Raw genomic sequence first — 26037 nt, forward strand, 5'->3', positions numbered from 1 at the left:
GGCCCACTGGGAAATGGAAACCCCTGGGTGTGCACGGCTGCACCCAATTTGCAAACACAGCCATGGACAGTGAGACTTGGACTGCCTGGGAAATTGTTCTGGCTGTGATGGCCCCTGCCAGGGCCACCCCAGAGGCTGCAGGGCTGGACCTTCATGCACTGGAATTCATTAGGAGAAATCAGAAGCAAATGACAGTTTACAATACAGGAATAAGAATTAAGATTCCTCCAGGACACTTTGGTTTGATAACTGCTCACTGGAGCTTGGCCTTGCAAAGGGTTCATGTCATGGGAGGAGGAATTGATGCAGATTATCAAGGAGAAATTGAAGTAAGTCTGTTAAACAATAGTGAACAAGATTTGATTGTTCAACCCCATGACAAGGTAGAAGAAATATTGATATCGCAATTGAAAAAATAATTGTGAAGAAAGAATATCCACTTCAAATTGCCTCCATTTGTGGATAAAAGGAGTTTGGACCCAGCAGTCCTAATAAAGGAGCCAGAGTGTGGGTCCAGAGGCCAAATGGCCCTCCCAAGCCAGCTGAAGGAACAGCTCTGGGCAAAGACAACACTGTTTGAATCCTGAGACCTGGGCAGGAACAATGGGAATATGTCCCTGCAGCCAAGTGTTCTCTGCCAGAACAAGTCGATGGGATGGGATATTGTTTTACAGACCCTGCCAGACCAAATCTCCCTGTTTGCCCCAACGGCCCCTTTGGAAAATGCTCAGATCCACGGGGCTCCATGTGAAGGCTGATGTGACCCTGAGGGACTTCCACACCAATTCCAACCAGGAGCCTGGCTGTCCCTCAGGGACTGGGACCCGGCACCTCTCCAGCCGAAGGGAAAAGGACCCCAGCAAGCCTTGTTAGCCACAGACAGCGCGGTAAAGCTGAACAGCAAAGGACCTTGGGGACATTATTCTGGAATTCAAAAGGTGCCAGCTCCATGGACAACAGAATTATTGTTCCTAACGTGAATGAGAGTGAGGAAAAAGAATGAGTAAGCTTGTGATGGTAAAGCACAGAAATCCTTTCACATTGTGGCCTCCAACTAAAACAGGGCTTGGTTTCTCCTGAAGGGAAATCTCAGTCAATCCTGTAAAACTGATAATTGCATTCCTGTGTTCCACAGCACAGTTTTCTGTCAGTGTCCCTGCACTGGATCCGTTACGAGTCAGAGCCCATTGACAGAGTTTTGGCCACCCCACAGGGTGAGCCCTCCGAGGGAACCCCATTCCTCCCAATCTGAGCTGAGAACATACCCAGCAATTAGTTACATTGAGCATTTTGGCTACTTTGATCTTTAAATTTTCAAAATAATTTTGATGACTAATGCCTTGATTAAACTTCAGAGGTGTTTCTGGCAAACAAAGATCCTGGCTGACTCTCAAGATACAACTTACAGGTGTTGGGGGTTAGGTGTCCTTTATTTTCCATTTAGTTCTGGCTTGCCTGTGGAATTTTTACTCATGACTTGCAGGGAAAACTTAACTGCGGGTACTTGGTGGCTGCTTGAGGAAAGATAAAGAGTTTGGCTGGGCCCAGGGGGGGAAGGGGGCAGGAAAAGGGGAGGGTGGGGACAGTTTGGTGGCTTCTTCAGCTTCGGAGAAGAACACTTTGGGTGCAGAGCTGTTGTGGTGGGGAGAAGGGAATTTCACAATCACCCAGATGGAGCTGCTGCTTCTTCTCCTTCTTCCCTCTTCCTTGGTGGCCTCGCACCCCCTGTCCTGCCGGGACGTGTGGCAGTGCCAGCCACCGCCACGGAGCTGCTGATCCACCTCAGCCACTGGCCCGGGATCTCAGCTCATCCCTGCTGTTCCAGCTGAGTGTTCCTCAGAGCCCTGCAGGAGCACCAGCACTGACTGCCAACCCGAGGGGGTTTGTGAAACAAAGCCTCTCCTCCATCCTTTCCCGTCTCAGCCCAGAAAGCTGTCACGGGGTCCCTGGCTCTGTTTTCTTGCTAACGCTGTATTTATTGTTGTTTGTTTGCCTGGTTATAAATATTAGTAAAAAACTGTCATTCCTATCCCCAGATCTCTGCCTGAGAGCCCCTTGATTTCAAGATTATCATAATTCGGAGCGAGGGGGTCTACATTTTTCATTCCAAGGGAGGCTCCTGCCCTCCCTAGCAGACACCTGTCTCTCAACACTGAGACATTTCCATGAGTAAATTTTACAAAGTTTTCAATAAAATTCTTATTGATAAATTTGCCTCCATTTCATTTCTAACAAGCTGTTCCTAAAGATCCCGTCAGGCTGTCTTAGACACTTTGGGCAAGGGATTCCTTCCAAGCTGGGCCACTTGGGGGGGGATGGGGGCGGCCCCAGGGCGCAGGGCAGGGTGTGCAAGGGCCCTTTGTGACACGCTGCAGCACGGTCACCGTGGGATGGTGGCAACGGGAGCAGATGTCAAAGGGCCCTTTGTGACACGTGCTGACATAGGAGCTGGCGGTGACAGGGCCACGCCACAGTGCTCGGTGCACGCGACGGGTCAGGACGCGCCAGAGCGGTGCTGTGAGGAGCCCCCGCACAGCGCACTCCTTAGTGTCGGACCTGGAGCTTTTCTGAAGCACTATTCCTACAGGTGACCTCGAGGCCAGACCACAGGTCTTGCTGACCTGTGGCCTTGCTGACCCTTCCTTCTTAAGGTTCTCTTGAGGGCAGACCGTGGGACTTGGTGACCCGGAGCTTTTCCGACGTGTCGCCCATCCCTGCAGTCTCTGCCCTTGAGACCAGACCACAATCCCTGTCGAGGAGCCTCCCTGTCCTTGTGGCAGGAGCCCTCAAGACCCAAGTGCAGGACTCGCTGTCTTGCAATCTTGCCAGGACTTGAGTCTTGCAGGTGCCTTCCAGGCACGACTGCAGGACTTGCTGACTCTGAGCTTTTCCGAGCCATCTCTCCTGCAAGTAGCCAGAAATCCAGTCACTGCCATGGAGCAGCGACCCCCAAGAGTGCCCAAGTTGGCCTGGCTTGAGGAGCAGGAAGAAGAAGGCTCTGGAGCTGTCCTGGCACAGGAGTCTGAAGAGGTGCAGGAGTTCCAGGCACCACAGGAGGGTGAGTTGCAGAGCTCGGCCTTAGGGCTAGTGCCTGTTGCCAGCTTGGCCCCATCCCATTCCATGCCATGCCATCCCCTGGTGCTGTTCCTATGGAAAGGATTGGAGAGTCTGGAAGATTTGGAGCAGCGACCCCCAAGAGTGCCCAAACTGGCCTGGGTGGAGAAGGAGGAAGAGGAGGTCAAGGAAGAAGGTCCTGGAGCTGCCCCAGCACCAGAGACCGAAGAGGTGCAGCAGTTGCAGCCGCTGGAGGAGGGTGAGTGGCAGAGCTGGGCCACAGGGCTGGTGCCTGCGGCCATCTTGGCCCCATCCCATCCCATTGCATCCCATCTCATCCCATCCCACACTGTCCTGTGGACACACACCCATGGACAGCACAAAAAAGGGGCTGGGGCTGCCCCCGCAGCAGTGGCCGTGCTGCATCCCCTGGGGCATCCTGGGACTGTCCCTGCCTGGGGAACGCAGGGCTGGGCTGTGCTCTCCGGCCTCTCCTGCAGCCCCTCAGCTCTGGCTGCTCTTTGCCAGATGCAGCCATGGACGGCACACAAGAGCAGGACACCGCCCGTGGCCGCTTCCGCAGAGCAGCGCAGGTACCTGCAGCCATCCCCACCTGCGCTGGGCCTGCTGGCACTGCTCAGCCCAGCACCGCACTTGGAGCACTCCATGCAACTTCCCTGCCTTCCTACCCTTCTCCTACAGTTTCTTTACCAATACATCAAGAGAATTGGCAAGGAAGACACCAGACCTATGGACACTGAGGTCAAGACATCCTCAGAGGTCTTGGTAGAACAGAGCAGCGCTGCCCAGCTGGATCTGCTTGTAGAGACGGCTCTTTTCAATCCAGAGCAAGTAAGCAGCCTGTGGCCAGCCTTTGATCCTCCAGCAATTGCTTGGCTTTCCCAAGCCACACCTGCTGCTCACTTGGAGCTTTTGAGGCCATGGCAGTGGGCTGGAAGAGAAGCACTTGTCTGAGGAAGAAGCTGGGCACATTGCTGACTCCCTCTGCTAGCATTCCAAGTCTCCCTGTGCCTTCTCCAGGTGCCCGGCGTGGTGAGGTACATCCACCAGTGGCTCATGGCCAATGAGGCTGCTGAGCACAGGATGGACTGGGCCCTGATGCAAGTGGCCGAGGCAGAGCCCGATGATGTGGCCATCACTCTCCTGCGGGTGGCCCCAACGTGTGACAGGTATGGGGCCCAGCTGCCCCGAGGCCTCAGGGCTCCCCAGCCCATCACCCTGTACAGCCCGGCCCAGGGCTGTGAGCAACACAGAGTTCCAGGGCCCTCTGGCTGCTCCCTTTGCCAGCCCTGCTACAAAGTCGGCCCCCGAGCCTGATGCCGTGCTGCCAGCCTGCCCCTCAGGGGCCTGTCCCCACAGGGCTGGGCTGCCTGGCTGCTGCTGCCGCTCAGGGGCAGTGGGCATAGGCAGAGCTGGCGGCCAGCTCAGCTCCCCGCTGCTGCCCAGCCCACGGTGCTGTGTCTGACCCCGCAGAGCTGCTATGGCCATGTGGACGACCATCTTGCTCTCGCCCTGGATTTCAGAGGAAGTGACACCGCTCCTCATCAATGTGGTGGGGAGCTGGCCGCAGAAAAACCTGGGCACCTCTGATGGGGACAAGACGGCTGTCTTTTCCCTGACTGTGAGTTTCTGGAGCTGGCCTTTGCTCACCGCAAGGCCGGCCGCCTCTCCAGCAGCTCTGTTGCCTCCTTCCCCCACTGCATCTCCCTGCTTCAGGCACTGGCCACAAACCTGGCCTAGGGGCAGCTTCAGGGCCACCAGGCCCGCTGCTCCCCCTGCGTCTGCCCCGGCCTCTCCCTGCCACGCTCAGGCCCTGCCACACGGACGCCCCGGCACTGAGCGCTGTCTCGGGCTGCTTTGTCCTCTGCAGGCAACTCTGGTGATGTGGAAGATCCTCCAGGGGCCCTGTTGCCCACAGATCCTCACAGTCTATTTCCCCCGCCTCTTTGTGCATCTGCTCTTCCAAACGTACTTCAGTACTTTGTATATGACAGAGGACGTCCATACCTTCTGGAAGGAATGCCAGGAGCAACACGGCCTCTCCACCAGCCCCAACAGGTGCTCCATGCCACTCCCCCTGTCCCTGCCACTTCCCCAGCCTCGGAGCCAGCGCTCCCAGCGTCACCTGGGCTTTGCTGTGCACACAGGTTTGCAGTGCAGACCCTGAAGGCCCTGCTCTGCAGTCTCCACTTGGAGCATGTGGTGGTGGCAATGGAACGCAAGCGTGGCTGGGACACGCTGCTCTGTGCTGACACCCACCACTATGCCATGGGTCTGCTGGCCAGGTGAGCCCCCCTTCTCCCCACTGCCTCTGGCATTTGTGCCCCCTGCCCGGGATGCCCCCCACAGTCCCTGTGGCCATGGGCCTGAGGGCCTCGTCACCGAGGGACGGCCAAGGAGACTGCAAAAGGCTGCGAGAGGAACCTGTCCTGGAGCAGCCACATCTCAAGGGCCCAAATCGCCTCACAGGGTGCTGGGGCAATAGGACAACTGTGTCCATCAGTCCTCCGCACCCTTGCTGAGACTCTTTCTGCCATTTTCTGCCTTCCAGGGTAATGCGCCGTGCATCCATCCACTTGTGCAAAAGCATCTTAAGCTACCTGCTTGAGGTGCTCAGCAAACCGTTGCCACTCTGGGATGTCTCTGCCATGGCATTCCTTGTGGAGGTGAGCCTGATGGCCAGCACTACCTCGCTCAGCTCCCTGCCAGCCCTGTCCCCTGGCAAAGCCAGAGCTGCCTGGGACGGCACCTGCGCCCTGTGCTGCTGCCTGAACCCAGCCCTGCGCACTTCCAGGCTCCTGCCGGCCGGCTCCCCTCTCACTGCCCTGTGCCTTTCAGCTCCTAGATTGCCTGGACTTGAGTGACTGTGGTGACAGCCTAATGGACATCTTGTATAAGTACCTGTGGTACAATTCCACAGAGATGCATCACCAGGTGCTCAGGGCTCTCCTCCTGCTAAAGGACCGTCCCTCCATGGTGAGAAGGGGGCAGCAGCTGAAGCCGTGTGGGCAGCATGAGGCTGGGCAATGCTGTCACTTGGCCTTGGCTGGCCTTTGCCTTGGGCACTGAGGCAGCTCCTCGCAGCTCTCCTGCCTCCTGCTTCAGCTGCCCGAGTGCTTTGGGACAGCCCTTTGGCCTCTGGGCCCTGCGGCAGCTGCCCGGGCTTTCACACCCTTGTGTTCTGCACAGGCCGAAAGAATGCAGAGCCTGACAGGAAGACTAGTGCACCTCCTGTGGGACTTGGACAGTGACGTGGCCAGGATGAGCATTGCTCTCCTGAGCCATATTTTCCTGAAAGAAGACACCCCAATATCCTGGCGCAGGGCCCTGCAGCTGGCTGAGCCGCTCCTGAAACTCCTGGACAATGTAAGGCTCTGTGCCCCAGCCACGGCCACTGCCTGCTGCCCGGACACTTTGTGCCCTGTGCATTTGCAGACCTGTGCCGATGTGGGCCATAAGAAGCCAATGATAAGGTCATTTTTCCTTCCTTCCTTTCATACAGCCTGATAGCCACGTGCAGCTGCTCTCCATGTCTCTCCTTCAAAGAGTGATGTCTTCGGCAGAAGAAGAAGGAAGAAAGCCCCTGAAGGAACGAGTGTACCAGAGCCTGCTCCCACTCTTTTTCCACTGCCAAGATGAGAATCGGCATGTGGCAGAGGTGAGGACTCCTGGGCTGCTGCTGCGCCTTGGCAGGGGGCTCAGCTGCCTCCTGCCCTGACGCAGGCTTGCAGGCTGCAGCCTCCTCCAGCCCTTGGCACTAGGACACTCCTGTGCCCTGCCTTGTGTGGCCATTTGCGGCTCTCTGCTGCTCCCCAGGCCTCTCGGACAACGCTCCTTCGCGCGGCTGACTTCCTGAAGAGGCCAGACCTGGAAAAAGCTGTGAGGAAGGAGAAGCTGTGGAAGTTTGCCAAGCTCGTGGTAAGGACAGCCTGGAAGTCCCAGCCTCAAGCTACAGAAGCCCCCTGGCCCCGGTGGTCGGTGTGTGGGGCTGGCAGCTGTGCCCCTGCCCACTGCTGCAGCCGGGGGCCGCACGGCTTCTTCTCCAGCCCCCTGTGGCCCCGAGCCGGGTGCCGATGGAGCCCCGGCCCAGCGGGGCTGCGGGCCGGGCCGGCACCGCGGCTCCCCGGGCAGCAGCCGGCCCTCTGCCCCCTCCAGAGCCCGGCGGCAGCGGCTGCTGGCCGGGCCTCAGGGCTGGCCGGGCGCGGGAGGCCGGGGCTAGCCGCAGGCAGCAGCGCCCGGCCGAGGGGCAGAGCCCGCGCCAACCCTTCCCTCCTGCCGCTCTCTCCAGCTGGCAGACCACAGGATCCCCTTGGCCGAGCACCTGCGCCGGGCCCTGCAGTACCTGCAGGACCCACAGGAGACCCTGCGAGCGACGGCCATCAGGGTCATCGGTGAGTCCCGAGCCCGGGCTCCCTCCCCGCCCCGCCGCAGCTCGGCCCCAGCCCCGGCTGCTGCCCCGGCAGCGGCACCCGGGCCCGGCGCCCTGGAGCCCCGGCTGCCCTCGGGGCTGCTGCTGCCGGCCTCTGGCAGCCGTGCCCTTGGGCTGAGTCAGGGTGCGGCAAGGGCCCGGGCTGAGCCCTGCCGGGGCAGGAGGCCGTGTGGCCACAGGGCTGGCAGCGCCGCTGGCAGGGAGCTGTGCTGCTGGGACCCTGACAGGCTCTGTGTTCTCAGGGATGGCCGGGGAGCAGCTGAGGGGGCAGCAGGCAGAGCTCCAGGTGTTGTGCAGAGGTGAGCCAGGGCAGCGGGCTGACAGCGGTGGCTGTCGGGGGCAGCTGCAAGCCCTGGCCAGGCTGTGGAGGGCTCTGCTCCCTGTGCCGATGAGGGGCGGCGTGGGCAGAGCACAGTGAGATTTCAGGGCCACGTGGGGCATTTGTGGCCAGCAGCTTCGGGCTGACCCCCTTGGTCCCTGCTCCCTCCTGGCCAAGGCAAGAGCCGGCTGGCATGGCCCTGGCAGGGGGCTCTCGCTGGGCCCCCGCAGCTCTGGGGTCTGACCGTGGCTCTGTTCGTCTCTCTTGCAGCCCTCGAACGCCTGACGGAGGACAGAAGCAGTGCCGTGTCAGACCTGGCACTTGAGACGCTGTATGTCCTCCGGGCCATCCAGAGTGCCCGATATTCCATCCTCCAGAGGGTGCACGATCAATTCCTCAGGGCATGGAGGACACGGCCTCGTCTGTCGGGCCTGGGCTGGCTGCGCTGCTGGAGATGTGCTCAGCGCTGATCTGGGACGTTCTGTTTGCTGGGGCCACCTGGGCCAGCCGGGAGTTTTTATTTCATAAGAATTGTTTTCTTCTATTTTTTTCTTTTTAGTATGTACATAATATAGGATATGTTAGGGCTGAGAGGCTCTATCTTCTGGGGCCACATGGGCCATCTGTTATTTTTTTTTTCATAGAGATTATTCTTTTCTTCGTTTCGTTTCCATCTAGTATGTAAATAATATAGGATATGTTATAAACCACAAGAGTCCCAAGACCTTTCTTTTGCTGCCCAGGTTGTGTGGGGCATAGGGGAAGAGAGGGAAAAGGGTTCTTGTGCTCAGCAACCTGCCGGGGCGTGCAGTGGTGCAGGGGAAATGGCCAGAAGCCCCTTGGCCTTTGGTGGTTGTGCTGAAGCCACAAGCCCTGTGGCAGGCAGGAAGCGCCATCTGTGTCCTGCTGCCCGTGTGTTGCTGCCGTGATGGCTGAGGAGCTGCTGGAGCTCCTGTGGGGCTGCGGCGCTGCTGCCGGGCCAGGCTGGGGGAGCCCCTGAGGGCACGGGGTGCTGGGAGGCTGTGAAGGGATGAGGGGCTGCGGAGGCCCAGACGGGACAAGGCAGTGGGAAGGCACGAGGGGGATGTGTGAGGGAGTGGGTGGCAGGAGGTTCCAAGGGGACAGAAGGCCCTGGAGGAGCCGGGGTGGTGGGAAGCACTGAGGAATTGGGTGTCAGAGGCCATAAGCAGCCCCCGGGCAGCCGCCTGGTCCCTGACACCCGGCTGCTCCGGTGCTGCCCCAAAATGTCCCCCAGGCCTGCAGCAGAATGCCTGGAGGCTGGGACATCACCCCAGCGGGAGGGTGGGGACAGCCCGAGGTGCCCAGGCTGGGCTGGCTGGGGACATGGAGGGCAGGGGGTGCTGCCAGGCCACGGCCACTGGGTGCCTCCAGGAAGGGTCAGTGGGCAGAGGCAGGGCTGGCGGCCAGCCCGGGCCCTCGCGGCTGCCCAGGCCACGCTGCTGTGACCGAGGCCCCCCTGACACAGAGCTCGGGGTCCACAGAGCTGCTGCCACCATGGGGAGGGTGGCGATGTCTCCTCCAGCAGGGCTGCCCAGTGGCTGCTGCCCAAGCGGCTCTGGAGCCCACAGAAACAGCAGCAGAGTGTGCCCAGGAACAGCAGCCGCCCCAACGTCGGCACCTGCGCACTGAGGCGTCCCCAGCAGCCCAGTGCCAAACAGGGGGAGGCTGTGGGCACAATTGCCTTTGCTTTGGCAAAAGGCTTCAGCAGAGTTGGCCACAATGGCTTTCTCTTCACTTGCAGCCTTACAACAATGCTTGCCAGCTTCAGCTGCAGCCTGTGCCCGTGACTGACTTGGATGGCCGTGCTTGAGGGCGAGCTCGCCTTCCACACTCAGGTGTCCCAAGGCAGCGGCATTGGCGCCATCCTGAGAAAGAGAGAGAGAGAGAGAGTCTGATGGGGCAGGAGCCCTGTGCTGCAGCTGCCCTCCCTCTCTTCTGTCCAGACACCTTAAAGACACATGAAACCAAATCCTGGACTTGCTTGGAACAAAGGAAGAATCAGCATGCGCTGAAAAAAAGCAGGGACTTTCACGGCTCAGTTTTGCTCTCCACTTGGGCAATCCCAGAATCCCTGAGCACTTGGTGTTGCAAAGTATCATCAACATCATCCAGTCTCCAGCCACCCTGCCATGGGCACAGGTGGTGTGCAGGCACAGGTGTCACTAGAACTGGGAGAACACTTTTCCATGTTGACCTTTTCCTCTCCTGGATTTCAAGCAAAGATGAAAACATCATCTGGTGAATGACAGGTGAATAGTGTAGCTCACAGAACTAGGAGTAGGAGTCTCCAGTGGCCCATGGTGTGTCCATTCAACCATTGTTAGATTGTCCAGTTGGAGCTCAGCGCAGTGCAGCCCGGGCACAGGCACCAGGCTGGTCCATTTCAGCATCCCAAAGTCTTGGTGGCTCCCTGTGCACCCATTGTCTCCTGAATCCATTCTTGAACTCCCAGTTACTGCTGTGCAGGACATGAGAACACAGTGTCAGGAAAATTAATTCACGAACACCAGAGGTTTATGTCCAAAAAGGAGACAGAGGAGTCCTTTTTCTTTATTCGAATAAAGGGAGAGGCCATGGGGCATTCCCCTGGGGTCTCTCAAATTTTTGGAGGGCGCAGCCTCCTTTTTATCCTAATTCCCGGCCGCTTGTCCCTTCTCCCTTTCCTCATAGGCTGAGGTACTTGAGAGGTACAGGCTTCCCGGAACGCCTGATACCTGGGGTACCTTCCCCCCCCCACTCCCAATGCATAATCCTTTCTTAACTTTTTGGAATTCATAGTGTTCTTTCAGTGCCTCTTTGATCTTCTACTGGAATCCATCCCATTGTTTCTGTCGTCTCTCACTGATAGCTACATCTTATCAACTGACCCACAGCTTGTTTGTAAAGACAAACTCATCATTCCTCTCAATCCCTCCTCTTTTAATTTTTGTTAATAATTGTCTTTACAAACCTTAGTTATCATTGACCTAATTTCTTGTTCTTGTGTCTTTTTTGGCTTTGCAATTATTTGCAGTGGCATTACTTTCTGCCCTTTTGTAGCCATCTCTGGATCAGTAGGCACGGCTACTACCTGCATTCTTTTGATCACATGTTGAATAAGTTGTATTAAGCAAGGGATCATGCATGGTAAAAAGATTAGAGTTGCTACAACACATGAGAGGAAAAAAAGCATTTGTTTGACCCATAGGCCACCAGGTAACCATGAAAACATGTCCCATTCCCATCCTTTCCATGTTTGGACCGGTACATGGGCTAACTTTCTTATTCCTTTTGTTATTTGTTTTACCACTTTTCCATTGTCATCTATTTGCAAACAGCAGTTTGAGTCATTCAATTTTCCACATACCCCCCCTTCTTCTGCTAATAAATAGTCTAATACCATTCGATGTTGAAATATTGCATTTCTCATCTGAGTAGACTGGTCAGCAAGAAGGTCAAGAGCTGTAGCTGTCTGGTTGACTATTATTTCAAAGACAGCTTGCAACCTAATTATCCGATTTAGATTATAAATGGGTTCTCTGGCACCTGATATTAATTCATTTGGGTTCCAGGTAGCTGGTCCATAGTGTTGTATGATCCGTTCAGGTGGCCATTCATCTTTTCCCCACTTTTGGGTGCTCCTTCCAACCAGGGATGTATCAATAGATCGCTTCTCTCTAATTAGATCATCATATACTTTGATTCCTAACTGATTTCCTTGAACTTGTGGTAGCAGAAAGAACAATGGTCTAATATACCCCACATAACATATTCCTGACCAGTTTGGAGGTAGCCTGCGGTAAGCATTTTGGCCACAAATCCAGTAATGCCCCTTTAGAGCCCAGGTCCCATTAGCGAAGGGACCTTTCCAATTTTCATCATCAACTGGTGGGTCAAAATACAGTTTGCTTCCAGGGCCTAGTGGTCCACCCACAATAGTTGCCTCGCCATAAGAATCACAATATTTACATTTCCAAGCTCCTACATGAGGTTTCCACTTGCAATCACATCCCAGATCTGTTTTATTAGATCTGGACCAGAACCTGTTAAAAAGGGTTCTAGTTCCATTCCGGTGTTGCCATTTCCACTGATAGTCTCGGACAACATGTGTCTTACTTGTGGAATTATCCCGGGGGCAGCTTAAAAATAAAGGGTCAAAAAACTTATCCTTCCCCACTGCTTTACAGCCTTCAAAATCTTTTTGGTAATTATGGAAGGAACACCTTACCCAGCTACCATTAGTGAGCTTAACATGCGTTTGATTCCATCTGCCTCTATATCTGGAACAGTCATAAGGAGGGCAGTTGGGGGTCCAACAATCTAAACCCAAAGATAAAGTCCAGTCACAAACGCTCTTTCCCACATATGTGCTTCCTGTTCTGTTTAAGCAATAAATGCCTCTTTCAGAAGAATGAAGCTGCCATGGACTTCCTTCTTTGTCCCAAAATCCAGTTCCATTATGGACTTCACTCAAGGTGCTAACCCACCATTTAGGCTCGACTGGGCTGGCCACCCATGGCCAGCTTTCAGATCCCCCTGGCCCTCCGCAGACCCAGCAGTTTCTAAGGTTAAAGGTCTTTGCTACTTGTTCTCCTAAAGTAAAAAAATTATTTTCCCACTTGAGACCCCAACTTAACTGAAAATATAAAGGTAAAATTATTAAGAGAAACATTCTAATAGTGTTATAACCTAATTTCTAATTTTCAATTTCACGTTGTCTTCTACACCACCTGTGGCAAGTGAAAAGCACAAAAACAGCTTATCATAAAGAAAGCAATGACAGCATGGATTGGCTCCCAGTGTCTGGAGATTTGAGAGTAGGGATGCCCAGACTATTTCAGCAGGCAGTCTGTGGGTAGGCACTCAGGGCTTCCCCCGATGTCGACGCACCAGCTACTGCTCCAGTCCACTCCTGCGGAGTGTCAGTCGCGGCTTCCCATCCTTCTCCTCCAGCTGAGATGTCCAAACCTCTGGAGCTTTAGCGACCTTGACTCGAGTGTGATGTGTCCACCCGTGTTCAGCTGTCTTGACGGCTGTTTCTGTGGTCAGCAACACCTGGAAAGGTCCACGCCACTTAGCCACCAGGGGTGCTTCTTTCCACTCCTTAACTAGGACCCAGTCTCCTGGTTGGATATTATGCACAGCAAAGTCCAAAGGCAGGGTCTGTGTCAGCTGAGCTTCCTGTCGAAGAGATTTCACAAGAGACAGTATCCGAGCCACATACTGTTTTAGATATACATCACTTATCTCTACCCCCGCCCCAGGCTGAGAATTACAAGGATAAGGAATTCCAAACATCAGTTCAAAAGGAGACAGTTGAATATCTTCCCTGGGTCTGGCCCTGATTCTTGCTAAAGCCAGTGGTAAGAGCCGCAGCCATGGCATTTTCGTTTCTATCACTAGCTTCAAAAGATGTTTTTTTATTTCTCTATTCATCCTTTCAACCTGGCCTGAGCTTTGGGGATGCCAGGGAGTGTGGAGGTTCCATTGTATCCCTAAAGCAGTCATTACTCTCTTATAAACGAGATTCACTTAATAAATTATAAAAAGAATTTAATATAAACAAAAGACAATTAGGAGACAAAAGAAATAAAGCAAAGGGTTAAAACGGCCGGGTGCCCTGGTGGGTTACCAGGAACACACCTGGTATCTCAGGAGTGTCCTTTTTATCCCCTCTTTGCTGTGAGAGGTTAATGCATATTCAAGCATGTCCCCTCCCTGGTTCCACCTTCTTGGATCATGTTATTTTCTGCTGGTCAGCATTATTTTGGAGTTTGGTTTCCTTTTTGCTGCAGATGGTCACTTGTTGATAACAGCCTGGGCCCCTCATCCTTCCCCTGAGGGCAGCTGGTCTTCATATCTTCCGCTGATAACAGTTTGGGCTCTATTGTTCTCCTGATAACAACTTGGGCCCCACTGTCCTTGCCCTCTGGAGTTTCCTTGCCTTGTACCTAGGAAATTCTTTTAAACTTAAGACTTGTTAGCATAGCTAAAAAGTATTTAATATATAATATTCATCTGCGAAAGCCAATATCACAATACAAATTTATAACAAACCCCTCCTCTTCTTTTTTTATAAATCATTTGGCTTGAGCAATAATTCTTGTATTCGTTAATTTTTTTTTTTTGTGCCATTCCAGATATAGCCAATTTTGAGTCTGTAGGCATTACTACTATTTGCATGCCTTGCACTACTTTGGTGATTAGCCAAATTAAACAGGGGATTAAACAAGGAAGAAATATTAAACCAGCTGTAGCACTGCTACAAGGAGAAGAAACTTAGCTTCTTCTACTACTCTATCCCCAATGTATTATCCCACCAGTTAGTGGTCATTACTGGTTTTCATTTTTGGACTGGCACATGGGCCATTTTTCTGATTTCTTTGGCGATATCTAGAACGGCATTTTTATTGTCATTGAAAACAACAATCTTATGTATTAATTTTCTCACAGAACACCCCTTCTTTTAGCCAATAAATAGTCTAAAGCCAGCTTATTTTGATATATTGCCGCTGTGGCTTTCATCACTGACTGGCTATTAATTCTATAGCTCCAGCTGTTTCACTGGTTATGATTTCTACAACAACTTGGAGTTTCATAATGCAAAAATTGGGGTTCGATATCTCCAACTTCCATCTTGTGCCCAAGAATGTTTCTAATATGTGTTCAGGGGCTATTTCTCATCTCCCCATTTTTGAGGTACTCAAACTATTTCCTTTTATTTCTTTTTAGGACCTCAAAAACCAACACCCCCAACTAATTTCTGTCTTGTCCTGACAAAAAGAAAAATCTTAGCTGAATCATTCTCAGAGTACAATTCCCCTTCCATTGCGAAGGGAGCTTTGGGTATGTCCTTTTCTTACATATCCCAAAATAAGACATCTGGTGCTTTCTAATAGTCATTTTTCTGTTGATTTTTATTTCCCCAAAATTTGACTATTTCCAGAGTAAGGATTTTTCCCTGTACTATTACACTGGAAGAATCTGGTTCTATTTCTATGTACACAATTTTTTCTTTTACTTTCCTTGGGGTCTAATACCGAGTTGGTTTCTCTGGAACTTACTATGTACAAGTTTTATTACCAGCTTTATACTTTTTACCAGGAGTATTTCTCACTTCATGAAGAAGTTTTCTCCATTTAATTGCTGTTTGAGCTTTGCTTACATGTCCTGACGTGAGGTTAATACAGGTCTAGGTTACTGTGTTGGCTTTATCTTTTTACTTACCATTTGCTCTCTTACCAAATCTTGGTTATTTCTCCTGGCAACAACTGTGAAGAAAATCCATCTTTTTCTCCTTTTTGGGCAGTTGTTTTCTAATCTGTTACTACTTGTTCTTAGATTTTCTGTAGTCTAATATTTTCCCTTTATGCATACAGGTACTTAATTTGGATGGGTTATAGCAGTGATTATTGATACTGGTGTAGGTAATAAGAAAGAAACCCCGGTGTCATTCCATGTAAAGCTTTTGATAGCATTTGTAACATGGCTTTGCTGGTGTCCCAGAAGGGAGAAGGATAAGTGACAGAAGAAGGAATAATAGGGGTCCAGTATGGCTTACACCCCCACCAATCCTGCCTATGAGGTTGCAGCCCACAGCAGGTGTTTTATATTCTTCTTGGTGGCGAGTTGTAGAGGCCAATCTGGTCTTGCCCCCTATTTCCTTGTCACTTCCTCTTTTGTAATTTCCAAGCAAATCTCTTTTGACACCTTTTAACAGTAGTATTCCACTGTTCCTCAGGTATTTCCCACTCAACATGTACTAGTAATTTCCCATCTGTAAAAAAAGTTATCATTTAAGTTATTCTTAATAGATTTGACACCTCACACTTCCTGCAATGAGAGGCTTAACTTTGTGGACCACAATACCTATTATTCTCTAATTTAAACACTTATATTTAATCCAGATAGCATGCCCCGTATTGGGATGATTTAGACAATATATATATGATGTGGCACTGATGGAAGTTGTGGTTCTCCCCCCCTCCTTTATACAAATCACAGGCAAAAGTAAAAATATACGAGGATTTCCCAACTAAAACAGCCCCAGTCCTCCTGTTTGGAGTGGGAGTTTTCCTCCCCAAGGTGGATATCAAAGTGTCCCAGAACTTGTCCAGACAGGACTTGAAACTACTGATACAGGCTTGGTCTTACTTCCCAGTTAGGCGTGATTCTTAGCTCATTCCTTGGATCAGTGCATTGCCGCCGGTCTCTGCTCAAGAGTTTACTTGATACTCAGTTTGGGTATTACAGTCCAGTCCTCAGCTCTTTTGATCTTATTGGTGTGAATCCAACTTCACTCTTTGGTCCAGATTGCAGCTTCTCTGCCTTAATTATCAGTAGTACCTGAAAACAATTTCTTAATAACACAGGGAGAATGAAAACATCACATCAAAATTTTCCATCAGCGAAATTTATCAGTTAACATAGGAGCCAATCTCTTTCTGCGTGTTCAAATTAGTTAAACAAGAAAGGCTAGGTTAATTTTGACTTCAAATAAATTACATTCATTACCTTTTTTACCTTTTGGTTACTATTTATTTGTTTAGCTTCACAAACTTCTTTTATCGGTTTCTTAGAACAAACCCCTTCCTTTTAACAACAAGAGTAAAAGAAAGAAAGAGAAGAAAAAAGTAAGAGAGAAAAAAAAAAAAAGATCCTATTTCAAGAAATTAAACACCTTGATGAGGTTTTCAGAACCTAACGAGCAAGATTACTTTTGCTTTGGTCTCATCATCCACCGGTCTGTTTCTCGGCCTTCGTTCCGTTCCTTTCCCATTGACAGCAGTTTTTTCAGGCTATCTCTCTCCCGCACCCCTGCTGCCGCAGCTCTGGGCCGAGCAGGCTGTTTCAGCCGCTCGCTCTGCAGGGGCCCACTGGCGTCCTTGCCAGTCACTTGTGTGCTGACCCTGGGACAAAGCTTGTGTCCCCTCTTTCCCTGCTGTGCCGTCCCTTCACACACAGGACTGGCATTTTCAAACACACTCAGCTCCCACCACTGCCGAGGGGCAGAGCCCGGAGTCCACAGTGCTCTGGTCTGGGGCTCCTCTGATGGGCTAGCTCGCTCCTCAGCAGCAAACCTCACCCAGCACCTACTGCCGGGCTGGCAAGCACTGCCGGCACCCCGCACCCCTCGAGACCCCGGCACAGACACGGCGGGTCCCGCTCCAGCAGCGCCACTCACGAACCGCGCTCTGCACCCTTCACATCGGGTGGGAGAGGACCGGGAGCCGCCACACCGGGCCCTGCTGTTCACCACTCACAGGGACCGGGTCCTGCTGCAGCCGCTTTACATAAAAGCAATAAAATAACACCTAAACCTAGCAACTCCTAACCCAGCGCTCCAGATGCTCCTAACATCTCCTATTTCGGGCACAATTCTCATCTCTAATCGCGCTTGAAAGTTTTTTCTCCCCACAAGCCAGTGCTCACTCTTCGGAGCCAACAAGACACTTCTCGCTCTCTTTCTAAAAATCTTTACAACTTTAATGAAAAGAGACGCAAACCTCTCTCTTTCTCTTTGCCACTATTATCTCGCCACTCTTTACACCACATCCCTCCAGAATCTCCACTACACAAATTACTTTGCTTCAGAATCAACAACAAATTCTAACACCTCCTTTTGGGGACGCTCCCCAAAGCCATCAAAGGCGCTAGACACAGAGATCAGTCAGCTATCTAGCTACTTTTATCAACTAAAACAAACTTGCAATTTCTATTTCTTCTGCCTTGAACAGATCTTCAGTCAAGCTAGAAATGAAGACACAGACATCATTCTTCTCTAAGTTTTCTTCTACAGGTACAAAGGAGTCTATCTTCACACAGCTGCTTAATGTGAATAATCTCTAGTGTAACTTTTCACATGACAACATATGATCAGGTCTTTTATTCTTACAGGCATTTAGATACATTGACAAATTTCTGACAATACCTTTATGTTTCAACAGTACTTGCAGCTTATATACTATGAACCATCTATAGCAAGAACCAGTCTTACAATTGTTTTCGAACTCTTCTTTCACAAAATAAGACTCATCTCTAAATTAACACATGTACTTATTAAAATAGACCAAGTTTAGAGTCTCCACAATCCTCTTCTTAATTCGAAACACCAACAATCTTAATTTTAATCTTTTAACTGGGTCCACTTCTGCTTTTGTAATAAGCACAGCTGCAAAACACCACAAGCACTCCTAGAGACATGTGCACTCTCTTGGCAAATTCAAAAGAACAAGAAATCATGGCAGTTCTGAGCCTGATCTTCAGCTAAACACACTATCACAATAACTCCTTAGCAATCACCAGAGAGATGATCAGCATTTCATATCGTGAAAAGAGACAAAATAATTTTCAGCAGCAGTAAAAAATTTACAACAATCCACAGGATTTTGCTTTTAGGCTGGCACCAGGTTCTGCTGTTAAGAACCATGGGCTGTGCCGATTAGCACGGGACACAAACAACATTAGGGTTAACAGCTCTAACACTTATTGACAACCTGATAAGTTTTCACCTCAAGAAGTGACTGCTATGCGAATTACTGTAACTTGCCTTTAAAATTATAATCAACCACAAAATTCTACGATATTCACTAAAGTAAAGAAATTGGAAGGCATACTAAGAAATGGGTTTGTTTCTCTACAAAATAAATATTGCAGTCATTCAAGAAAAAAACAAACAGAGCTCACTTCTTTTCCATTTTCTCCCAGGATGCATACTCTTCCTGAAATCTCAAATTTTATGCACCGACACAGCTGACTGCTGCAGAAGCCCACAGCACCATCATACACGGAATTCTCTCAGAACCCGATAAAAACAAAGGCTTGCAACTTGCAGCTCCCTTGGTTTGGAGCTGATACCATACGCCAGTACTGCTCCATATCTCGCTCACACATCGGGCTAAGAAAAAGCTCTCTGAGACAGTTTGACACCAGTCCTTACTCTCGATATCACAGAACTCAATGTGCGGGGTCCCACAATACCCCGGCATAGAAAACCTGGGTCCCAGAGGGACTCACCCAGCTCTCTCACCATTGGGCACGTTCCCAGCCTGTTGCACAGCTTCAGGAGGTTCCAGGAGTCACAGAGAACCCCTCCGATCCCCCCGTGCCTGGAGCAGGGAACCCGAACCAGCATCTGTGGTTCAATCCAGCCTGCCTGCAGCCGCCTAAACACAGCTCTGCGGCTTGAGACCTCCAAATAAGTTTAAACAATCCAGGGGCACCAAGACATAGAAGGCCCCTGCCCTCACTTTACTCAAAAGGGATGGGCTGAACTCATCCCCTCAGGGCACCCTCCGTGCCCTGATCTTACCAGGGTCTGGCCGGACTCACCGCCGGCCGGAGCTCCAGGAGTTCCCTTGCACTCCTGAGGCTGACCCACCCCTCTGCCCCAATAGCTCGGCAGGGAGTAGCCCTGGGAGCACCATCTCCCAGGAAAACCTTTCACCGCCATCACAGCGGGGCAAAGAAAACTTCTAAAAAAAACCAAAAAACCAAAAAAAACCAAACAACTTCAAACGCTGAATCACATACCAGCTCACCAAAACGACCCCTCCCCCGCAAGCAGCTCTTGTTGCCCAGTGGGGGTGAAAGGCACGGAGGGACCATCACCACTAAAGATAACCTTGGCTTTGCTCTGAGAGCAGAGCTGCTATCCCGCTGAGAACAGATTTGATACAACACCCCCGCGGCTCCTGGGCTACAAGCCCCAGTTCTGGTTTGCCACCCCGGGGCTCCAAGACAGGAGCTCGCAGGGAGGAAGCGAATCCCTCCATGTGTCCCCACCGTGATCCAGTCCCTGTGGAAGCATTGACCCGTGTTCACTGTTACTCCAGCACAGCATCGAAAACCTTTCCTCTTTAACAACACAATTCCAAAAAAAAAAACCCCACAAACTTCAATGCAACAATCACACCTATTTACGCATTCTCACATCTGTTCATTCAACTCCACCCAGTCACAGCAAGACAATAAGGTGCTCTTTACTTCCCTTGTTAATATCCGCCCATGGGCACTGTAATATGTCAGATATCCCAAGTTTCTTGGATTATTCCTCAATTTGGCAGTTTTAAGTCCAAATTTCTTGGATTTAATCCTCAACTTGACAAAGTTTTAGAGAATACATATTTTACTCTGTTTTCCCAGTGGATTGTGCCAGGAAAACCTTGGGCTCCCTTTCCCGAGGGGCTCACCCCTCCCCTGAGACCCAGTCCCAGTAACCCGGGGGTATCTTGCAACCCCCGCTTCCCGCTCCCCCAAAGATTACTTACAATCCGTTTTCTTCTTTGGGTCTTCGTGCACAAGAATTATGGAGCAAAAATACCGCGGTTTTATGGAGCCTTTTTTCCCCTTTCCTTTGCTTTATTCCTCTCCTTCTTGTCCTCGGGCTTTTGACCTGCAGCCGCTTGGTCCACGCTAGGAGAAACAGAATGGGATCTGCTGAACTCAGCAGGGGCGCGCCTGTTTCCCCGTTCTGCATCTCCGGTGGTCCTAGAGGTGAGGTGCTTATCCCGGAAAGAGCCCCCAAAAATTCTTATAAACGAGATTCACTTAATAAATTATAAAAAGAATTTAATATAAACAAAAGACAATTAGGAGACAAAAGAAATAAAGCAAAGGGTTAAAACGGCCGGGTGCCCTGGTGGGTTACCAGGAACACACCTGGTATCTCAGGAGTGTCCTTTTTATCCCCTCTTTGCTGTGAGAGGTTAATGCATATTCAAGCATGTCCCCTCCCTGGTTCCACCTTCTTGGATCATGTTATTTTCTGCTGGTCAGCATTATTTTGGAGTTTGGTTTCCTTTTTGCTGCAGATGGTCACTTGTTGATAACAGCCTGGGCCCCTCATCCTTCCCCTGAGGGCAGCTGGTCTTCATATCTTCCGCTGATAACAGTTTGGGCTCTATTGTTCTCCTGATAACAACTTGGGCCCCACTGTCCTTGCCCTCTGGAGTTTCCTTGCCTTGTACCTAGGAAATTCTTTTAAACTTAAGACTTGTTAGCATAGCTAAAAAGTATTTAATATATAATATTCATCTGCGAAAGCCAATATCACAATACAAATTTATAACAACTCCTTTAAGAACTTTTCCAGTAAAATGAGTTCCTCTATCTGAGTCTATCGCTTCCACCATCCCATATCTTGGGATTATTTGTTCCAAAAATACTTTAATAACTGACCCTGTAGTTGCTGAAACAGCTGGGAAGGCTTCTGGCCACCCTGTTAATTGACATACTATTACCAAAAGGTATTTAAACCTCCCCACTCGGGGCATCTCAGTAAAATCCACTTGGCACCTCTGGAAGGGACGTACAGCCCAAGGCCTCCCGCCCCTCGCCAGTTTCTTTGTAACTTTGTTATTTGTCTTAGCACAAATCAAACAACCATCAACAGCTCGTTTTGCCAGAACAAAAAGACCCACAGCAGCATACATTTTGAGGAAGGCTTCTGCTATCCCTCGGGAGCCCCAATGACTCCCTTCGTGGAGCTGTTTTAGCAGTTGTGAGGCTAAAGCTTTTGGTATCCACTGCTTACCATCTCTTGTAAACCAATTACCCCCTCTTTCTTCTGCCCCACTCTTTTTAACTATGTCAAGTTCTTCTGGTGAAAAAGACAGCTTCTCTGGCAAGGGGGCAGTTACTGGGAGCAAGGGAAGTAACTTAGAGATTTCTGGCAACAATGCAGCTTTCCGAGCTTCTTCATCAGCCAGTCTATTTCCTACTGCCTCTTCCGAGCACCCTGCCTGGTGTCCCTTGATGTGTATTATTGCTACCTTTTTTGGTAAATTCACCACTTCTAATAGGCGGGAGATTAAGTTCTCATGAGCCAACGTTTTTCCTCTGCAGGTTAATAAACCTCTCTCTTCCCACAGTTTCCCAAATGCGTGTATCACACCATATGCATATTTAGAATCAGTAAAAATATTTACTGTCTTGTCTTGGTATAACTCACAAGCTCTCACGAGGGCATACAGCTCGGCTGTCTGAGCTGACCAGGTGGCTGGTAACCTCCCCCCTTCCTTTAATTGCTTTCCACTCACGACAGAGTATCCTGTAAATCGTCTTCCTTCTATTACCTTAGAAGACCCATCAATAAACACGTTTTCCCCCTCAGGCCACGGGATGTCTCTCAGATCATTCCTTGCCCTAGTTTGTAGATCTATTACTTGAATACAATCATGGAATTTTCCTTGGCTCCCTTCCTCAGGGCCATTCAAACAGGAGGCTGGGTTAAAACTTTCCTTGCTTTTAAATTCTAAATCCTCCTGTTCTAATAGACAGAATTCATACTGTAGTAACCGAGAGCTGGTCATCCACTTAGAGGCTCTCTCAGTTAACAACGCTTTAATCTGGTGTGAAACTTTAACAATCAGATAACCCCCCCTTGTCAGCTTTCGGGCCTCAGCCACCATCAGAGCTGTGGCTGCGCAGTTCTGCAGACAATAGGGCCAGCCTCTGGCCACCGGGTCTAACAGTTTCGAAAAATAGGCAACCGGTCTTTGTGTTCCCCCATGCTCCTGAACCAAAATTCCTTTTGCATGTCCCTGTGTAACATCTACATATAATTCAAATTCTTTTTCTATATCTGGAAGAGCTAGGACTGGGGCCTTAACCAATTTGTCTTTTAATTTCTTAAAACTTTGTTCTCCTTCGGGTGTCCATACCACAACATTAGGACTGTCTTGTGTTAAAAAGCTATATAAAGGTTTGGTCACAACAGAAAAGTCTTCTATCCACACTCGGCAGTATCCCACCAACCCTAAAAACTGTCGTAATTCCCTTTTTGTTTGGGGTAATGGTACTTGTAGAATTCCTTGTATTCTTTCTGGATCAATACACCGTAACCCTCCAGTTAAAATATGCCCCAAATATTTGACCTGTTTCTCTACCAACTGTGCTTTCTTTTCAGACACTCTAAGTCCTTTTTTAGCAAGAAAATTAAGCAGTTTCACAGTAGCTCTTTCAACCATCTCCTCCTGTTCCCCTGATAACAGTAAATCATCCACATACTGCAACAACTTTACCCCGGAAGGTGGAGTAAATTCTCTTAGTATTTTTTGCAAAGCTTGTCCAAACAAAACAGGTGACTCTGTATAACCCTGTGGGAGGACTGTCCAGGTCAATTGCTGTTTTACCATTTTACCTCCTTCCTCTTGTTCCCACTCAAAGGCAAAATACTGTTTACTCTCTTCTGTAATCGGACACCCCCAGAAAGCATCTTTTAAATCCAGTACTGAATAGTACTGATGTGAGGAGGGGACCTGGTTCAGGATTGTATAGGGATCCGGAACTGTGGGATGCCTTGATTTGACAATTTTATTTATTATTCTTAAATCTTGCACCATTCTGTAGGTTCCATCTGGTTTCTTAACTGGCAGGATAGGGGTGTTATAAGGAGACATGCACGGTTCCAACAGACCTGCCTTTAGCAGGGACTCAATGATAGGCTGTAACCCCTTCCTTCCCTCCCTTGAAAGAGGGTATTGTTTTTTTGACACAACTTGTCCTGGTTGCTTCAAAGTAATTTGGAGAGGCTCTATGTCTAATTTTCCATATTTCCCCGGGGCTGCCCACACTTCCGGATCTATTTCAGCATAAGCTCTCTCAGACATTTTACACAAAGATATTACAGTGCTGGACTCAGTGTCATTTTTTATAATACTGATTTGCATTCCCATTTTTGCCATCAAATCTCTCCCCAGTAAATTACAATCACAATTAGGAACAAACAGGAACTCATGCATTTCAAACTTGTCCCCCATATCTATTAACAGCGGTTGAATAAAATGCACTCGCTCATCTTTTCCGCTTACTCCTTGAATAACCAATGACCTTTTTGACAATTTCCCTCCTTTAGGTATAAAATTTAAGGTGGATCGAGAGGCACCTGTGTCTACTAGAAAACACACCTCCTCTCGATCCGGACCCACCTTAAAAGTTATCAAGGGCTCCTGAGTGGTGGGTCCCTGGTATAATGGAAGCCCCTGACATCCCTAACAATCCATTTCCATTATCTTCTGGACTTCTTCCTCTTGTGGGTCCAGCTCTTTCTGTGGGCATTCCCTTTTCCAATGCCCTTCTTTCCTGCAGATGGCACATTGGTTCCTCCCCAGCCGCTGTTTGGGTCGGTTCTCCCCTGTCGAGGGGGGAATGCCCTGGACACCTCCTTGTGGCCGACCCCGTCCCCTCTGCCCCGGGGGACCCCTTGGACCTTGTGGTTTATTCTTTTGGGGCTGCAAAAACTCTGCCATCATCTTTGCCTTAGCTCTTACTTTTTCTTCATCCCTTCTTACATATATTTGCTGTGTTTTTCTCACCAATTCTTCTAGAGGCTTATTCTGCCACTCTTGATCTTTTTGTACTCCTTTCCTTATGTCAGGCCAAGCCTTAGTAACAAATTGTACTTTCAACAATGTGTCAAAGGCTGGTCCTTCAGGGTCCATCCCCCCATGCTTCCGCAAGGCATCCCTAATCCTCTCTAACCAATGAGAGGGGCTTTCTTGTTTCTCTTGTTCTAACGACATAGCCTTAGCTATGTTGTTAGTTCTAGGAGCTGCTGATTTGATTGCCCTAATCAAATAAGCACGGTAATCACGGAGGCGAGCCAGGCTGGCCTGGTTATTTGGATCCCACTGGGGGTCCACCTGTGGGATGGCATCATCTACTGTAGGTACATTAGGTCCAGCCCCCCCCACTGCCTGTGGATGTTCATCCTCCCACAGCTGCCGAGCTTTTTGCAAAATCATTCGTTTCTCTGATGGCCCAAACAAAATCCCCAAAAGAAAATCCCAATCTTTCCAGGTATAATCTGCATTTCCCAAATATTCTTCTATCTTTTCCCCCACCCCTATGGGATCATCCAAGTATGGTGGTAATTCTTTTTTTAATCCTCTTATATCCTGGGTAGTAAGTGGTATAACTACAAACCCAAATCCTCCCCCTTGACCTCCCAAAGGGACTTGGCGGAGTGGCATTTGATGGACCCCTGTCCCTTGGGTCCAGGGGGCTTCTGATGCTCTAAATTGAGTTCCTCTTCTAGTCCTAGGGGGTGATATGATATGCTGCTCCCCCCCCCCCCCCCCATTGTTATTTTCAGGTGGAGCTGTAGGAACAGCATTTCCCTGATCCTTTTGTCCTGGAAGGTGAGGATACAGGGCATCTGCAGCTGGCCCTGGGTCAGCTGGTAACACCGGAGGACAAGACGGGGGAAGGTGCTGAAAAACATCCCAGTCTTCACCGTTTTCCTCTTCCCACCCTTTTTCCTCTTCTCCTTTTTTTCTTAACACATAGATTTCTCCTGTTGCTTGTTTAAACCATATCAATCCACATTCTCTTTCAATCCATCCTTTCCAATTCTCCTCTAGATACCTCCACAGAATTCGGCACAAATGAATTCTATCTGTTCCATAAGATGGCCATATAAGTCCATTCGGCAACTTATACTCTGGCCATACATAATAACAATATTTTACCATCATCTCCATAGTGACTTCTGGGTGAATGCATAATCTGTCCCAAGATCTCAGCATTCTCCCCAAGGGACTCTCCGGGGGTATTGTGGGATCGTCATCCCTTTTGCCAGGACCCCTTCCCGGCTGTACCCTTGCAACCCTCCATGGGTGCTCTGTTTGACCTGTGCTACCCTCCATGGGTGCCCTCCCAGGCTTGCCTGTGCTACCCTCCCTGGGTGCCCTCCCAGGCTTGCTCCCCGAAGATCCCATTTTACTCACCGGTGAGGTTTTCAGTGGTCCTTCCCTGTGGACTCTTCACGGACCCCCCTGGTCTGCCTCTCGTCTGTCTCCTGGACAGTCTCGGGAACCCAATCGATCGCCCGGTGCCGGCCGCCACCAAGGGGAGCTGATCACCAAAACTGGGTGAGGCGCGCCTTCAGCTCCGCTCGCTGCCCGCCGCCCCGGACGGTGGAAATATCCCGGACCGAGCCCCCAAAAATTGTCAGGAAAATTAATTCACGAACACCAGAGGTTTATGTCCAAAAAGGAGACAGAGGAGTCCTTTTTCTTTATTCGAATAAAGGGAGAGGCCATGGGGCATTCCCCTGGGGTCTCTCAAATTTTTGGAGGGCGCAGCCTCCTTTTTATCCTAATTCCCGGCCGCTTGTCCCTTCTCCCTTTCCCCATAGGCTGAGGTACTTGAGAGGTACAGGCTTCCCGGAACGCCTGATACCTGGGGTACCTTCCCCCCCCCACTCCCAATG

At 50.2% G+C, this 26037-nt stretch overlaps 1 protein-coding gene and 1 long non-coding RNA gene across 2 annotated transcripts in view; one reads left to right on the forward strand and one right to left on the reverse strand.

Annotated features, from left to right (window-relative positions):
- Positions 1-2469: 2469 nt before the first annotated feature.
- LOC147646572 (maestro heat-like repeat-containing protein family member 7) overlaps positions 2470-26037 on the forward strand; it is a 386235-nt gene continuing 362667 nt past the window's right edge. The window contains exon 1 of the mRNA XM_086873269.1: positions 2470-2670. The gene's annotated coding sequence lies outside the window, so the exon portion shown is untranslated. The remainder of the gene's footprint in view (positions 2671-26037) is intronic.
- Positions 11246-25624, reverse strand: LOC147646573 (uncharacterized). The gene is made up of 2 exons (XR_015281841.1): positions 20897-25624; positions 11246-13335 (listed from the first exon to the last, which is right to left on the reverse strand). It is a non-coding gene; the product is annotated as an uncharacterized LOC147646573 (long non-coding RNA).

The sequence above is a fragment of the Cyanistes caeruleus genome, unplaced genomic scaffold (assembly GCF_971803275.1).
Source record: "Cyanistes caeruleus unplaced genomic scaffold, bCyaCae1.hap1.1 HAP1_SCAFFOLD_91, whole genome shotgun sequence".
Lineage (NCBI taxonomy): Eukaryota > Metazoa > Chordata > Aves > Passeriformes > Paridae > Cyanistes > Cyanistes caeruleus.